Source organism: Saccopteryx leptura, chromosome 8, assembly GCF_036850995.1.
Source record: "Saccopteryx leptura isolate mSacLep1 chromosome 8, mSacLep1_pri_phased_curated, whole genome shotgun sequence".
Classification (NCBI taxonomy): Eukaryota; Metazoa; Chordata; class Mammalia; order Chiroptera; family Emballonuridae; genus Saccopteryx; species Saccopteryx leptura.
The window spans coordinates 76,275,229-76,293,335 of NC_089510.1; the positions used below are offsets into that span (position 1 = coordinate 76,275,229).

At 37.8% G+C, this 18,107-nt stretch overlaps 1 protein-coding gene across 2 annotated transcripts in view; it reads right to left on the minus strand.

Moving 5' to 3' along the window:
- Nucleotides 1-17,870, minus strand: part of KCNMB2 (potassium calcium-activated channel subfamily M regulatory beta subunit 2) — a 293,224-nt gene extending 275,354 nt beyond the window's left edge. The window contains exon 1 of one of the 2 annotated variants that reach the window (XM_066347073.1): nucleotides 17,814-17,870. The gene's annotated coding sequence lies outside the window, so the exon portion shown is untranslated. Of the gene's footprint in view, nucleotides 1-16,849; nucleotides 17,167-17,813 lie in introns of those variants that run through there. The other variant, XM_066347071.1, reaches the window with a different exon arrangement.
- Between the last annotated feature and the right edge of the window lie 237 nt (nucleotides 17,871-18,107).

Sequence of the window (18,107 nt, forward strand, 5' to 3'; positions counted from 1 at the left end):
GAGAGTCAGAGAGAGGGATAGATAGGAACAGACAGACAGGAACAGAGAGAAATGAGAAGCATCAATCATTAGTTTTTCGTTGTGACACCTTAGTTGTTCATTGATTGCTTTCTCATATGTGCCTTGACCGCGGGCCTTCAGCAGACCAAGTAACCCCTTGCTTGAGCCAGCGACCTTGGGTCCAAGCTGGTGAGCTTTGCTCAAACCAGATGAGCCTGGGCTCAAGCTGGTGACCTCGGGGTCTCGAACCGGGGTCCTCGGCATCCCAGTTCTACACTCTATCCACTGCGCCACCACCTGGTCAGGCAATAGCCATGAATTTTTAAGAGTTTATATATATATATTAATAAAAGAATTGGCTGGTAAGAATATAGAATCTTTTGAGCTGAGCAGAGAATGCTCAGTACTGGGTGCCATTCTTGTGCTTAGCCACAGACTGTCCCTTTCTGTCCCTACATCATATTCCTCATCATTTCTTGCATTCAAGTGGCTTCTCCGTGTATCTGTTTTTTTATTTTATTTTCGACAGGCAATCCTGAAAGCCTATTTTGTCCAAAATCTATTTTCTATTTCATAGTTTCTTCATCAAATCTTGTAAAAACACACCCAGACCAAGACTACCCGAACGAGATTTTTTTCCTAGCATGGTGCCAGATGGCACTTAGGTCAAATAGTAGAAGAAATCTGTTTCCTTCCTCAGATTTTATGTATCTATCAAAAATCTTAACTGACTTCAGATGAACAGAAAATTGGAAGTCAAAGTTTCAGGTGAAAGTGCAGTTTGAACTTCGTTTTAATGTTTTATTAAAATTGATTTACTTTTGTGAATCTAAATTAACTTCATATCATTTTAGAGGAAGCTTGTTGACAAGCACTGATAAAAATCCAGCCAAGATAACACTTTGGGACAGGGCAAGGTTTCTTTAAAATTTTTTTTTTCCTTTTCTATTTATCTTTATCGAAGAACTACCAGTAAGAAATCCTTAGCTCTTATTATTCCTTTAAAATATGGATACATCAGACTCTGTACTACCTAACAAAGAAGAAAGAAATCTAAGTACCATGAAGGGCGCTGTCAGAATTCACTGTGGTCTTTATTCACAAAGCGAGCAGACTATTGAGGCTTAAAATGTGTAATGAATTAGGTCATTGCTTTAGAATAGAAATTATAATAATTTCAGGGTAATAGAATGTTTGAATATCTATAATTTAAGGAAGAGCAAAAGCAAAAATAATTATTGTATTTGCTTGAGTTAAAACAGTTACTAAAAACATTACAAAACTAATGGAAATGGAAGGGCCTATAGTTCAAATTCTAGGAAAGATAATTTTATAAGAAAGTAGCCCATATGCTACATTGATGGGGTCAAGGTCAACTTTGGAAAAATGAGATGGAAAGGAAATAATAAAACTTATAATATTACTGATATATATATATATATATATATATATATTTAAGGAAAGTATTAGGTGAAGAGAACTGGGGCATAATTTATATTTTATCTGAAAGGGGTTGTCAACCTGAATTATCTCAGAAATTGGTGGCAGAAGAATAAAATCATTTTTTTGGCTTTGTTATTCAAAAGATAGGACTGCAAAAAATAGAAAAACAATTTGATGCTATGTTAAGGAAAACTACATGAAAGTTGTTAACAAAACATTTTGCTTATTTGCCTAACTCTCCTTTCTCTTTCACAAGTCAGCAGTGTGGAAGCTTGTGGTGGGAGTGCTGTTAATCATTCCTTCCTAGTTCCCCCTGAGAAACAGAGCTTGGTGAGCATCTGGATGAGGGCCAGTGCCGTGCATTAGGGTTTACTTAGTGGGTAAGAAGAGAGCAGAGATAGATATTAATCCACAGGAAAGCAGATTGCCCGGGTCAGCTGCCTCGGAAGACCTTTGTGCATGTCATGTTTCCTGGAGCTCTGCACACCTGGGGCCCATGCACATTGGCACCTGGGCAGAAAAGGTGTCAGATGGTCAGCAGGTGTCAAACGCAATGCTTGAAAATTTGGGAATGAGGCTGGCTCAACTTTGTACCCTATCTACAAGTTGTATTAATTTTTTTCCGTCTTTCTGAGCTTCAGTTTTCTCCAGTGTAAAATGGGAATAATACAAGCACTCATTCCCTAGGGATGTTGTGAGCTTTAAATGAAAGAATGCATATCACACAGCACAATGCCTTGTACTTCTTAAGAGCTCACAAACTACCACTGAGATTGTTGTGTGAATTCCCTGTCACCTACAAAGTGCTCAATAAGTGGTGTGTCTTTTTAGACATTTAAAAAGTCTTGTTAATGGTGACTATGTAAAAAATGAACAGCCATTCTCTCTGTAAATATCCATGTCTTGGCGAAGCAGGCTCCAGGGCAGAGGTGATTGGTTTATAGTTACATGAAACAATGCGACCTGGCGTGTAATGTTGGACGACCTAGCTGGAAGGCGGGGCCTGCCATTACTGCTGTAGGACTTGGGGCAGGTATCTTCAGTTTCTCTGAACTTCAGCTTCCCTGTATAAAACTGGGGTGATGATGCCCACCACACAGAGTTGTGGGGCTCACAGGAGAAGAATTGCACATGTAATGTACAAACTAAGGTAAGATACCATTTCATCAACTACCAACAGGCCCTCCCAGCCAGCCGCTGGAAAGAAACTGTTTATAGTACTCCTGCGTCCTTATTGGCTCTCTGTCACCCTTGCTTCCCTTTGGGGGAAAATGCCTTGAAAGAGCAGTCTGCTTCCTCACCATCTGCTCAGTCTTTTCATCCCATTGAACCTAATTTTGATGTTTAACCTTGTTTTGGAAAGTGATCTCCCATTTTGCCACTGAATTGGTAAAATTTAAAAGAACAACATCCAAAGCTTTTCCTCTTTGAACTCTCTGTGGCCTTAGGCAGGATTACCCACGCTGATATCAGTAAGTGCCATTCCTTGAGAGGCTATGCCCGTGCTGCACCGTGCTAGCCGCCTTGCAGGTGCGATTTGAGTGAATTTACACAACGCCTCGGAGTGGCAAGTACTGTGGCCCCATTTCATGTAGGAGGAAACTGAACACAAAGATGTAAATTAACTTGCTCAATGTAGCATAACTGCTACATAAATGGAGAGAGAAAGACAGAGAATGAGAAAGGGAGGGTAGAGGAAGGGAGGTGAGGGCAAAAGAAAAGAGGCCGTACCCTGTTAATCCTGGTATTTCTTGGAGATTTGTCCTTTTCTTAGCTTCTATCTATAATCTTCCTCTATCCATTAAAGTATACAAAGCACTGTGCACCTTTCTTCTGGCATTTATCTCAGTCTTAACTCCTGGAACTTGATATAATTCCTGGGTACTTTGTAATCTCCTTGAGACTCTCCTTTAGCATAATGCCTTGTTGGCACAACTTATTATTATTATTTTTTTTAACAAAGGGACCATTCACAGAGAATCTTTTCTTGGGCTGATGAGTCTGAAGACTTAATGCTTAGTAAGAACATAAAAGTAACATCAACTCCTATCTAGCTCATTTACCTTTATAACCAATTTTACAGTGACCTTTTCAAGCTAAGAGTTTCCTTTGGGTTAATTGGTCAAGAGGCTTTTTCATAATATTGCAGAGGTAGAGAAAGATAGCTGAAGAGACAAAATGTGCATGCTTTTCTTAGAAGTTGCCATTGAAAATATCATTGCTATTCTGATTAATGACAAGGAATCCCAGCCAGGGTATAATGTGATTTAGATAAACTCAGAGTAAGTTAATGCTCAGGAGAGAAATCTGAGCAAGGGTGCTTGATGCCCAGATGGACCATAAACAAGAGACAATGAGTATTGTTACTTTCTTACTGACCTTTATTTAACAGAACTCTCTCATTAGGAAAGAGCTTGCTTTAGCTCATTTTAAAATTGCTGTTTATTCACCTGTTTTGAAAAAGGAACAGGCAAGGGTAGATTAATAGTTTGCCTACTTGGTGCTGGTGCAGTTCTCTTTAATTAGCTGTTCAGGACAACAGTGATAACATTATTATATTTGTATAATTTATAAATATACATAATTTAATGGGCAAGGGGCTGATGTGTGAAGTGGATGCAAAGCATAGTATGGAACACAATATTTTAAAGGAAAGTGTACTAAAATACGAGGACTGCTAGGTATAATAAAATCTCCATTTTTGTATGTGAAAATAATTGAATATAGGCAATTTCACATGGGTTGACTTTTGACAAGACACTCAGCTTACACAACTGGTAGGATATACAAGATCCTAGAACGTAAATAGTATTATTCAACTTTCCAAATAGAGACAAAACTCAGAGAGTTAAATAATTTGTTAGAGGACACACACTAGGATGTATTTTTAACCCAGGTCAACTTTATTTCTATTCCATAATTCAGTCTTCTTATAAAATATACTTTCTCTCTTTATGGTATTTATAAATAGAAGGGGAAAAAAGATGCGTGTGTATAACTATGTGATAAGTAAAAAAGTAAAACCTGCTGAAAGATTTCAGAGACTGGAGAAACTCCTTTCAGCCTGGTGGGCAAGGAATGGAAACAGAAAAGTAAAAATGAAAAAGGGATGAGAGAATGTTTTATCCAGGAAGGGCCATTGGAGAGTTCATAGGAGTTGGACAAGTGAAAATGAAAGGGGAGAAAGACCTTTCTTAGATGTTTGAAATGGTTAGTCCAGGAGACAGCGACATGAGGATCTGGTAAGGAGGTTTAGGAGTGGAAAGTAGTACAGCTCAGTTGTAACACAGGGTGAAAGAAGGGAGGTTGAGATTAGACTGGAAATGTATCTGGACAATACATACTGGGCGATCGTGAGGTCTAGTCCTGGAAACTTTATTTGCTTGGTTAAAGGAGAGCCACTGAGGGGCTCTGATTAGGGAAGTTCCTTGATGAAGGTCATGTTTTGGAACTATTTATTGGGAAGGTTCATGGAGAAGAAAACAGGAGTGGGGAGAGATTAGAGCAGTTTTTCTCAGGATTTGTGTATAATAGATCTACCTAGGGTATTTGTTAGATTTCCAGACCTTATAGAAAATGATTCTGACTAACTACAGGTGATATAAACTGAAATTTTTAAAAAGCTTCTCAGCTAATTCTTCTGCAGGTGATTTAAGGATAGCATTTTGTAAAAAATCAGGCTAGTTGCAAAAAGGTTGGTTAGCAAACTATACTGTAATAGCCCATGTATGAGAATATGAGAATAAAGGGGACTTGTTTCTATAGGGAGGAATAAAGGGACATATGAAAAAGATATTTAGAAGGAAAAATCAATAGGATTCAGGCCAATTGGGTCTCTAGTTGGAGGAGGACTCAAAGATAATCGCCTTTAAAACCTGGCTCATCAATGGCATAGTGAATAGAAACATGAAGCAGAGTGGATTTATTAGGCCTTACCATGAGTTTAGTAATGCCAAGTGAACTTTGATGTGCAAAGATGGAAGCCACAGGGAGATGTCTACTAGGTAGCAGGTAATGGGACTTGGGTTGGGGAGTAAGGTCACAGCTGGAGAGATGGTTTGGGATGTAAGTTAGACAGATAATATTTTCAGTTACTGAAGAAGTATTAAAAAATAAGAAAAGGAAAAAAAAAGACTTAGAAAAGAGAAAAGATAGACAAAGAACTGTAAGGTAAGAGGGGACCTGGAAAGTGAAAAGTGAAACATAATTAATGTCATGAGAAGGGGGATGAAGAAAAAAACCATATATATATGTATATATATTGAGAGAAGGACCATAGTTTTGAATACTATAGAAAAATCAAGGGTCATAAGGACTGTGAGAAAGCTAAATTGGGTAATAAAGAGAGTCTTGAGAAGGATGAAGAGACCCATCACTGGAAAGCAGTATGTTCAGATTTCATACACTAGTACCTTAAAACATGAATGGGGAGCAAGGAAGTGGAGGCAGTAAGTACAGACCACTATTTCACAATGAGTTTTGATGAATGAGAAGTCTAGTCATGTTCCAGTGTTCCATAACCTCCTCAACTATCCAGTTATTCAAATCAGAAATCCAAAACTATCCCTGACACTTCCTTCCTCTTTACCTATTTCCTCTCACATTTACCTGCTACCAACTCACGGAGGTGACTTCCTGAACACCTTTCCTCTGGCCACTTCTCTGCTCTCCCATTGCTGCCTGATCCAAGGTACCAACGTCTGGACTGCTACAAGAGCTTTGCACTAGGCTTCTTGGTGTCCACTCTTGTTCTCCTCTATTTTGATCATCAAACCACAGCAGAGCTACCTTTGTGAAGCACAGATATCTTGTCAGTACCTTGATTAATAACTTGGATGGCTTTCCATTGCTCTTAGAATAAAGAGCAAACTCAACATGACCTGGGAAGTCTTACCTAGCCTAGCTCTCTTCTGCCCTTCCAGCCTTGACTTGAACCATGTGCTGTTTGATCCCTGCCCTCCAGTCACATGACCCTCTGTCAGAGGCACTGTTCTCATCTACACACTGTGCCAGCTTTTTGAAAACAAGTCTCATTTATTAATTTTTGATTGATTGCTTCTCACTAGAATGCAAGCTCCATATGGACAGGAAAATCTCTCTCTCTGTCTCCTTCCTTCTTTCTACACACACACATGCACACATAGCACTGGATAAATACTGAGTAAGTAAAGTTGCCATGCTTTAATCTTTGTACATGCCTTTTCTCTGCCTAAAAAGCATCTCATGTAATTCCTGCTCGTTTTGTGTTTGCTTTTATTTTTTCATTTTTATGCTTCTTTATTTAGCATCTCAGTCATATCTTGCTCAGAGAAGCTTTCCTGACATCCTTGACTACACTAATGTCATCAATTAAATAATCTCTTAGCACTTCTCACATTTGTAATTTTACACTTATTTGTGTGACTATTTAAATAATTTCTTTCTCACCCAGGACTGTCACTTCATGGTAGTAGGGAATGGCTCATTTCTGCTTTTTCTCAACATTGTAACCCCAGTATCATCACAGTACCTAGTCCATAGAGGTTGAATAAATATTTGATGAATAATGGACTAATGCAGACATAAAATGAGGACTGATCAATTAGCAGGGTGGAGAATAGATTTTTCAAAAATAATGTGGACATCTGAGCACATTCATAGGTCTAGGGGAATAATCTTCTAAGAAACTAAGCACCATCTGAAGTCAAATTACACACAAGGCAGCTTTTCATATCAGCACACAAATCAGAGCAGAACTTGTATTTTCTTTATATCATTTTTATTTCAGTTTCAGTCCTGAAAACTCTAAACCTACTTGTTGATGGAGAAAGAGATCTAGAACATTGGTTGAGACACAAGTTGTCATAGACATTCTCTGGCCAGTGTTCTCTGTACCAGGGCTATTGTTATCTTTTTATACACCCAAAACGACATTCTCACATTTGGTAACATATCATCTAAGCCTTCCATATCCTTTAGATATAAACTTTATTTCTCTCTCTCTCTCTCTCTCAGCCTTTCTTTTGATTCATTTCAACAGAGAATTGAGTCCTGTGCTGTTCTATTTTTATGTTTTTAAAGCAAATAATTACCTTGAGCTGACTGTTCCCAAGCACCACACAGGATCAAATAAAATCACTAGAAAGCAGAGTTAACCCAGTTATTGATCATCCCCACAGACAGAAAGAAACTTGATCCTTTTTATAATTTGGCCTCTAAAATTAGGTATTATTTTCTTTTGGCTGTCAAGTTGTTGCTTTTGCCCCCATAATTTTTTATTTAGAATATACTAGGAAATGAAAAAAAAATCAAAGACAACCAATGTTTTCAGATATATTATAAGAGTATAAACCCTCTGAAAACTAAATTAATACTTCATCTCAATGGAGCTACAAATTCTTCACATGGTCAGAAATTTTCAGACGCTTATACAAAACCACACTCAAGACATTTAAGAATTATCTCACAGGCAAACTATACCAACTAGTTCTCTCTCCTTCTCATAAACTCCCTTATATAGCAATACCAGTACAATCCTCTGCATCCAAAGCAAGAAAGAATCTAGATTTGCATTTAAATTGCTGCTTACTTTTTAGCTTTCTCGGAGTTTCACTTTGAAAGATACTTTACCTTTGTGGATAAGAGTTATAGAGTCAGGCGCTTGACCTTTACCAGATTTCAAGTGAAAATTTTAATAATAAAAGAAGAGAATCTTAAAAAGTCTGACAAAACCACAGTCATTATTTATAAAGTCCTGAACTATGTGCAGAGAACAGTGGAGTTCACCAGACATATGCAGTGTAACAAGGGCGGTATTTTCGACAGAGTTCCAAATTGAATCCTCTTTTGATAGCAGCCTATGTGAAATGGTTTCGTAAATCATTTCCAATCATAGAAAATTTGTGAGTAATATGATCCTAAGAATAAACAGGCAAGATCAGAACTCACAAACCCTCTTTCCTTCCTCTTTCATAAGAGCCCTGTCTATGCAAAAGTGCACAAAAGGGATTCAGTGAAATTAAAATTTGTGTTATTTCTAGACCCCAACATTACCAGTCAAGGAGCCTTGAAAATAACATTAAGAAACACACCTGCCTTATCTAATATGCCTATACCTCAGAGAATAGGGTGGAGGAGAGTGTATGTCAACCAAAAAGTTATTTTTCAAAATTGTGTATATTTACTACAGTTTGATTCACCCCAGAATTATAAAAACAGTGTCTGCTTTCAAGGAGTTTGCAACCTATTATAATTATCTGCACTAAAAATTATACTTTAAAATTTAGTTACATACCTACCTCACTTGCCTACTTATTCATTTTAAAAAATTGAATGGATTTGTTGAAAATTGAACATGCGCTCCCATGTCCAGAATATTCTGTATCTTAATTTCATACGCAGAACACCAAGATGACAAGGAACTTGCATGTGGGATTCATCTGACATTTTCTGTATTTAGTACAAATGCTAGCAAATGTAAACCAAACCCCTCCTGTCCAGTAATAGATATAAGCATCTTCTCCTTCTTTCCTAAGAAGTCAGCAGATCTGACATTTTGACAGCTGATTTATTCTTTCCCCTCCCCCTGAGCTGAAATTCTCACCCAGGCTCATCTGCCACCCTTGCTTTGATAATAAGGAGGGGGCTCAGGTGTTTGCTGTTGCAGGCTGTCAGACTTACAGTTGGCTTTGAAGGAAAGGCTCCACCATGCTCTTTAGAAAGGTAGGGTAGCAGCTCTGGGCAGACAGTAGAGAAAAGAGTATGGGGATACACACACACACACACACACACACACACACACACACCATTTGATGTGGGCCTGAGTGTGAAGAAGAGGGGTGAGAGGGCAGGTGAATGAGAAGTTAGTAAGCACATGGCAGGCCCAGGGTTTATTACTATAAAATAGTCATATGCAACACTATTTCTGGGATGCATGATTTATTTGTCCACTTGGTCATTTACCCTCTTTAGGTCAAACTGGACACTAAGATATCATATATATACATACATATACATACACACATATATATACTACACACACACACACAGACACACACGTCATTGATTCAACTCATTCAATAAGTACTTATTGAGTATTAACTTCTGCCAAGAACTCTGCTAGTACTGAAAATACTGCAGTGCCTACGACCCAGTCCTTAACCTCCAGGGACTTACAATTTCACTGGGGAGGAGGGGTGCAGAGTAGTGAACCAAAGATCAGCACAGTGTGCTAAGGGCCATGATGGAACCAGGCACAGAGTATTCTTGCAGGAAAAAAGAGCAATGTCTTGTGTAGTTTTCTTTTTTTACCAAACTTTGAAAATATGTGACATTTTTATGACAATGGAATATCCACACTTTTGGAGAGCACTACTACAGCAAGAGAATTAGGAGAGATCACCAAGAGCAACGGTGTCATTAGAGACTAAGGCTAAGGTTATCCATACTCCTGTATTCCCAATTACTATGTACAGATACGAAAGTTGGACAGTGAAGAAAGCTGACAGGAAAATAATTAATTCATTTGAAATAAGGTGCTGAAGGAGCGGTCTATAGATACCCTATATCACCAGAAGATGAAAAAGTGAGTTCAAAAGCAAATTATGCTTAAAACGTTGATAGAGGTAAAAATGACAAAATTGAAGCTAGCCTACTTAAGGTATGTTGTGCAAAGGCAAGATCCCGTGGAAAAGACAATAATCCTGGGAAAAATAAAAGGCAGCAGGAAAAGAGGAAGACTAAATATGAGAAGGATTACTACAAAACGAAGCCATAGGCATGAATCTGCAGGAGCTGAGCAGGACTGTTGAGGACAAGACATTGTGGACATCAGTATTCAGAGGGTTGCCAGGAGTTAGCACATAACACATACCCACTACTGTTGGAACTGTAGTTGCACTTCAGAGGTGGATTTGAAAAAATGACAACATATTAAAAGAAACACCCACACAGATACAATCATCAGCAATAGAAACCAGTCTTTAAGAATTTGGAGTTAGAGAAATTGTTTGGTGTTGGATGAAGTTCAAAATGGAATAAAGGAAAGTTTAACCTATGTAGAAGATTAATAATTGAGAGTTTCCCCAAAGTTGGTCTGGAGGTGCTAATTTTTATTGAGCAATTAAATGAAAGTGAATGTGTTTGCATTAAAATTTGTAATGTCAAATCTAGAATAACTGATTATGCTAATTGCCAATTTCATGCACACCTTGCACTGAAGTTGTATTTTTTATGATGGTGATGATGATGATGATGCAGTCATCTGGTCAGTTTACCAGGTATTCAGCCCCTGCAGTCATAGGCAAACTGAAGACAGGAAATGTTGAAATTGGAACCTGACAAGGTCAAGGTAAGGCACTCAGTCAAGGTTCTTTTAATATAAATCCATAAAATTGGGTTATCTCAGAAAAGCAGACATTTTCTTGATTTTTCCAGAATTGCCTGTTTCATTTTGGGTCTAATAAGAAATGATTAAATGCCACACATTTCATGAAATTCTGTTTTGGGGGATTGCCTGATGCTCAAACACATTGGACTCCAACATGATACCTTGATGAATATCACTCTTAAATGATATTTATTGAATGAATTTAGAGAAAAGCAATACCAAGAAATAAGAACTGAAGTAGATATTCAAACCAAATCTTTTGGTGTCGTAAGATAGATAATGTTTAAAGTTTCATTCTAGATAATAATAAAGGTACTGATAGGTAATATGTATTACTATACTTAATTCTGTGCCAAGCACAGTGCTAACAGCTATACACAGATTACCTCATTTAATCTTCCCAACCTCATGAGTGATGTACTATTACTATTTACATTTCTGCTGAAGAAAGAGGCTCAGCAGGGTTTAAAGAATTTTCAATGGTCAGGTCTTCAGGTGACACTGCTGCTGTTCTGATGCTATACTATACTGCACGTATAGAAATTGAGGTTTTCTTAATGAGTAACTTGGCTGTCATTTAAGTTGTTTCACAGGAGCTTAAGTCGACTTTTTATTTAGGGAAGAAATTCATAAGGCCCCTGCATTGTTCTAGAGGAAAGAAACTCTTTTCTTCTGATCCTCCCTTTTACCCTCAATATATTAAAGATAGTTAATCTGACATTCTATTATCAGGAGTCTTTATGGCCAAAGAGAGAGTAAATTTCAATAGCTTACTAGTTTTTTGACCTTGAGCAATTTGATTAACTTTTCTACACCTGAGTTTTCTTATCTGTTCAATGGAAAGTATAATACCTATTACTCAGGCATGCTGTGAAGATTAAATGACAATAACAGAAAGAACACTATTACTTTTTAAGCATCTCCTCAGTGCCAAGTATTCTAATGGGGCACTGAGATACATAATCACATTTAACCCTTGACCCAAAGAGAGTGATATTCCTATCACCAACTACCAGTGAGGAAACTGAGGTGCAATAGGATTTAAAAATCCTTGCCCATGGTCACATAGCTATGAAGTTCAAAAGTAAGATTCAGACCAAGTCTCTTTGCTCCTAAAGTCTGTGCTTTTCTTATATGCTATATGCTTTTAATAACATATTACCTCCCTGGATTATAGAACATTCTAGAAATATTTGACATTCTTATTAGCACCCAATTTGTACAATAAGATTATTTTATTATACAGTACTTTAATTATTTGAAAACGTGTACCTTATGAACTGAGAGGTCACTGTCAACCTGACCGTGACTGACCCTGCTGATTTTGAGAGCAATAATTTAAAGCATATGAACAGTACATTTATTGATTATCATTGGTTATTTCCTGTGGCCACATAGGCTGCTAGGGTTTGCATGCTCAGAAAGCTGTATTGACCCCAACTGTAACTTTCAGCCTGGTTTTGTCATCCCTTCTCTCATCACCCAGGGGAGAGCAGAGAAAATATAGGACATGTTTATGTCCATAGTCATTTGTATAGATCTATGATAATGTCATTTTTCCTCTTTTTTTTCTGAAGATGTCTTTTTGAAAAAGAAGTGACCTTTTGGATAAGATCAAATTCAAGCAAATTGAATTTTTATTCACTTTGATATAGATTGGCATTGGTGATATAATTTCCTCTTCTATGTAGAGAGGAGGAAAAAAAATCATCTTGATAAGTCCCTTGAGTTCAAGGTGTTCAGTATCTTTGCCATTTGAAAAAGTAACAGGGTTCTGTACCACTGAGCTTTGACCCTGAGGTTGAAAACTTTATGCTTGGAGACTAATGTTTCCAGTGGATTTTGATAGAAAAAAAAAATTCTTGCATTCATCATTTGACAACAGATATATTAGGGAACAAAACAAAATCCCTGTTCTCACAAAGTTTACATTCTAGCAGGAGAGAGACAGACCATAATAGCTCAGCATATAATATGTTGAGGGATGATTTGATATTCTATAGAGTAAAAGATGCAGGCACTAGGAATAGGATTTGTGCAAGAGGGTGTGGTTTGAAATATGATTTTCAGAGAACTCTTCTCTGATGAAGTGACATTTGGCCAAGACTCAAAGAAAGTGAGAAATTGAATCACATGGCTATGTAGGGGAAGAATCTTCCAGGCAGCAGGCACCACAGTCAAAGGCCCTGGGGTCTGAGAGTTCATGGCAGGTGTGAGGAACAGCAAGGAGGCTAGTGTGGCTGTAGTGGAGTGCTAACAGGACAGAGAGCAGAAGAGCCAGGGAGGAACCTGGGCTGATCACACATGGCCTGTTGGCCGCTAGAAGGATCTGGCTTTTATCTGTAGTCAAATGGGAAGATGTTGGAGGCTTTTAAGCAGGAGATATCATGATTTGACTTCAATTTTGAAATGACCACTGGTGTTGGATACAGACTAAAATGTGTGTACAGGGGCAGGGGGAGGCAGAAGCAGCAGCTCAACAGTGAATATTTATGTAGTAATCTGAGAGTGGGTGATAACATGCCCAGAGTGGTAGCAGTGGGATAAGTAATTGAATTCTAGCTACAGTTTGAAGGTAGAAACAATACTATTTTCTGTGACATGTAAAGGGAAGAGAAGATTCAGAAAAGGCTTCTAGATATTTCTTCTGAGCAAGTGAAAGAATTGAGTTTCCATTTATATACATAGGAGAATATTTGGGAGGAGAACAAGCATGTGGAAATTCAGAAAGCTGATTTTGAACATGTTCAGTGTGTGATGCCTATAAGACACTTAAGTGAAAATGCTATGTAGAGAGTTGAGTATGTAAGTATGGAGGAAGAATCCAAGGTGGAGATTAGAATTTGTGAGCTGGTTGTGTATGGATAGTTTCTAAGGACTTGAGACTCCAGTGAAAAAATTTAGAGAGTAAGCATAGATTAAGAAGAGATTTATAGTTGAGCCACAGATCACTCCAACATTTAAATATTTAGGAGATAAGGAGGAGCCAGAAAAGGAGATTGAAATATTTTCTATTTATAAGTAAGGAGAATTACACATGCATACACACACACACACACACACACAAACACACACACACACCCCTTTTGTAGTAAACCTGAATTAAGGTGTAGGAGTCAGCCTCTGAGAAATGGTGATGCTGAGTTTTTCATGATGTGCCAGTGCAGCCAGGGAGGAATGGGCTTTGATGGGAGAATGGCACTTCTGTTCTTTTTTTGGACCAATAAACAACTTTGAAATTTGAGGTGAAGACATTGTGGGTAATATGAAGTACGATCATGTAAAAGATGTCAATATGGTTAGAATAAGAGATATAACCTTTAATGATATTAATCTTGTGACTATTAATATAATGCCTGCTTTAAAAAAATTTGACAGCCTAAGAGATGAATAATGAGAATAAAATGATCTACTGTTTTGTTCTTTTTTTTTCATACACAGGTATATATCAAAATTAGGATTATATTGTATATACATTGTCACAGTTGACTTTTTATTTGATATGATAGCAGGAATATTTTTGGATGGTAATTTTTTCATCATATTTTGATGAGAGAAGAGAGATGATCAAAGGGAAGATTGTGTTAGTTTGAGAAATGTCTAGTCCAACATCTACCAATAAAGTGGAATGATGACTGGGTGCGTACATTAGAGAGACAGAGAGCAAGGACAACTCTGCATTTGGTGACTTGCGTCATGGTGACTGAATGATGGCTATGTTACCCTTGGGGACTGAGAAAATAAGACAGACTAAAGCTTAGCTTATTTTTTATGTCAGGGTTGATTCCAGAGTTGCCTTCTGTATAGCTAGAGAATTGCTGGTTTTTCATCACTAGATGTAGCAAAAACTGAAAGGGAAGGATATCTGGAAATGCTCTGACTGATATCTACCAACATAAATAGGTAATGAAATTAATTTGTGAAAGAAAGTAGGTTGTTTTGACTAAATTACTTGGTTTGGCTTTCCCTAGAGCTTACAAACAACAACAACAACAACAGTTTGCTGTGTATCCCCTATATTTTTTATGTCATAGGGGTCCAGTTGAAACACATATTCCATCAAGATTTAATATAGGAACTTTTCAATCAATCTGTGAAAACCGTGAAAAGCCATTTTAGTTTATCAGTAATATATTATGAGCATGACTGCAGCAAAAAATTCTCCTTTTAACAACTTTTATGGCACAAATTGCTTCTATAATAAATATTTGATGTGATTAGATTCAGAAGAAATTGGTAAGACCAAAGACAGTAAAAATTCTTTTCTAATAAATGAAATTAATGAAAACAATGGAAATAATGTTTAGTCGTAAACTTCTGGCAGCTGTAAACAAAATCTGTGTATGTGTCCATGTGTGTCCATTTGTGTATAGTTAGCTCTTTTTCTATATACGGTTTCTTGACTGGTGAGTGCAATTGGCTATAGAATAGAACTTTACAAGGTCAAGGTCACACATTCTACTGGGCATGTAGAAGCAGAATATTATGTCATAGTCATTAGTTGCATCAGAAATTCTACAGTTATTTTATGGACATGTGCTCTTGGTCACATAAAGACCAGCAAAGAGAGTTTCAGTAATTTTCATCACACTTAGGAAACATAGACATGCAACTTTAAGCATAGATGCCACACACTACAGGACAATTATTGCAACTTTGTATGTGAATGGCAGTATATTCACAAAAACTCACAAATGTACAAACTCGATTGCATCAGAGAAAAAACCCACTTAACTTTAATTCTAGTGTTTAGCTGAAGCAAACATACTATCATCTTTTGCTGTTATTTCTAGTTAGTACTGCATTAATATAGAAGTTTTAGAAGAATATTCTTTTTAAAAAATGTACAGTAGTCTATGTATCTTTGCCATTGATTATAACTAAATCAGTGCATCAGAACATAGCATGTTCAAAATCTAAAGCAACATCTTTACATCTCGGAGTTTGTGAAGTCTATCAGGAAAATAACACAATACTGAGAAATCCACTCACTGTGTTTCTGTCACTTCATATCGAGGGTCATGTGCAATGACAAATACTGAAACTTGCACCATAGATCAAGTTAGGAAAATATTCATTTTTGATCATTGAATTTTTGTTTAACAATCTCAGGAAATGATTTCCTGACATTTTTTTTTCTGATTGAGCTACACCGATCCCATAATAATAAAGTACAAAGCAGTGTAAGTTCCTCTGCAAATCTACTCATTAGCCACTGGACTTTGGAATCCAACTGCCCCTCTCATCTTTCAAGGAGAATTGTGCTGTTTGAGCTGTTTGTTAAAAAAGAAAAGGAAAAGGTAAACCATCAAGTTCATAATCTCTAATGAATCACCATTTTCATCTGCAGCCCTGGCAGTTGTTTAAAAACAAAAGCAGGAACGGAGAGAAAGCGCCCTTTTTAGTCTAAAACTCTTTCTCTGCCTTTGCAAGACCATTGATACAGATAGTGTGGTCAGACTTTCAACATGCAAAATGGACGAAGGTACCCAATTTTCTTTAATAATAGATTAAATCTGAAGTAGTTCTTTATTAGGGAAATCCTTTGTAACCTTCCAATTCCCCCTTTTAAAATTAAATTCTGGCTATCACAGCACATTGACCATAGGAATAAAATATTTATCTAACAGGTTTCAAGTCTTAAGGACAGTTTAGCTTCTTCTTTATTTTTCGTGGACCTTTCTTTGCCTCCCACCCACCAAAGTCTTCACTTAACCCTACTAACAGCCCAGCTGGCACCACAGAGAAGCAAACTGTTTTCTCCCTGACCTCTAAGCATTCTACTCCAAGGGAAAAGCAACGTGGAATGCACACTCAGCAGGCTACGAGTCCGGAGGCAGTTTGTCCTCGAGGCATTTCTGCCATAAAACATAATACTATCCACTGTGTTTTGCTCTAAGCAGATCCGTCTCCCACTCCCCTCTCTCCCCTTCCTGCCTCTCACTCCGCACCTGGCTGCAATTCACGACCCACTGGGCACACGGCAAACAAAAAGCACGAAACAGCAACAGATCCCTTTGTTTTACATGCAAATCTTACCTCCAGTAGTTGTCACATCTTCCTCAAAAGCCACGCGTAATTTTTAATGACAGCGATCCAGTGCAGTCCTCCAAAGAGCCGCCGGTAATCATCATTACCTTTCGTGCCTAAAGCCTTTCTGGACCATTAATGTCACAACCCTTGCTAACTCATAGCTTTAATACTCCCAGCTCAAAATGTCTGAAAGAGTTTGGAAGGACAATAGGAGTGACAGGCACGCTAGACAGCCATGCTTGAAATTAGTTATCTAGAGCTCCGTTAAAGCTGCTTCATACTGTTTTTAAAGCGTGCAGGAGGTTGGATTATTAGCCTGTGATAGGCATGCTGTTTCTGTTTTTATTAAGTACTGTAATAGGCTGTCTGTTAGCAATGCTGTCATAGGTCTAATATCACTTCCCCACTGCTTTCAAATTCTCACATTCAAAAGGGAGAGAGGGCTCAGACGTCCTTCCGGGACCCACAGACACCAGCCACCCTGCCTACTGGATCAGATGTCCAAATCCTTTTTTACTATGAGAGAAAGCCTCCTTTTGCAAATAGGTATTTTTCACGGAGAGTGAAGTTGAGAATAAACACTCTAGGATTCCCCCAAACAATGCTTTCACTCCCAGCAAGGGACTCCTGCTCTTCCCAGTTACAAAAATAAGCATTCTCTAGAGTTAGGTAAGAGAATCAATCTCAATAGGAAATGTTCTCCTCATTACTGCGGTAGGACTCGTGGTATACATTTTACAAAAAAGTTCAAATTAGATATCAAGTGGACAGACTGGATCAATGAGCACATGTATTATTTCATGCTGATAGACAAAGCTTGTATTCCAGTTAGAAACAATCCTATGCTGTGCACCACTGTCTGAATGGAAAGAATGAATGGTGGCTGGAAGGGATGGATGGGGATGTGTACACTACCTTGATCCTCTCTGTACAGTCATGATCATGGAAGGTCCAAGAGGGGATTGCTTACCATTGGTCAGAGATGAAGGTATTACTTTCTTGCTTTGAAAAGTTCTAAGTGCAATACTTTTCCAAATAGAGAAGCAGAAAAAAGTTCTTTGTAGCTCCCAATAACATAGTGTGTTATTTCCAAATATCCAGATTTAGTTCTTTCTTCTGCTGGCCTTTCTGTCCTCCCGCTACTCCAGAATCAATAGTTTGCAGTAGTTACTATGGAAACCAAGTGGGTTCCCTGTGGGAGGGGCTAAGAGAGGGTAGCAGATGGAATAGAAAGGGAAATGGAAATGTGCTCTTGTTTTTTTGT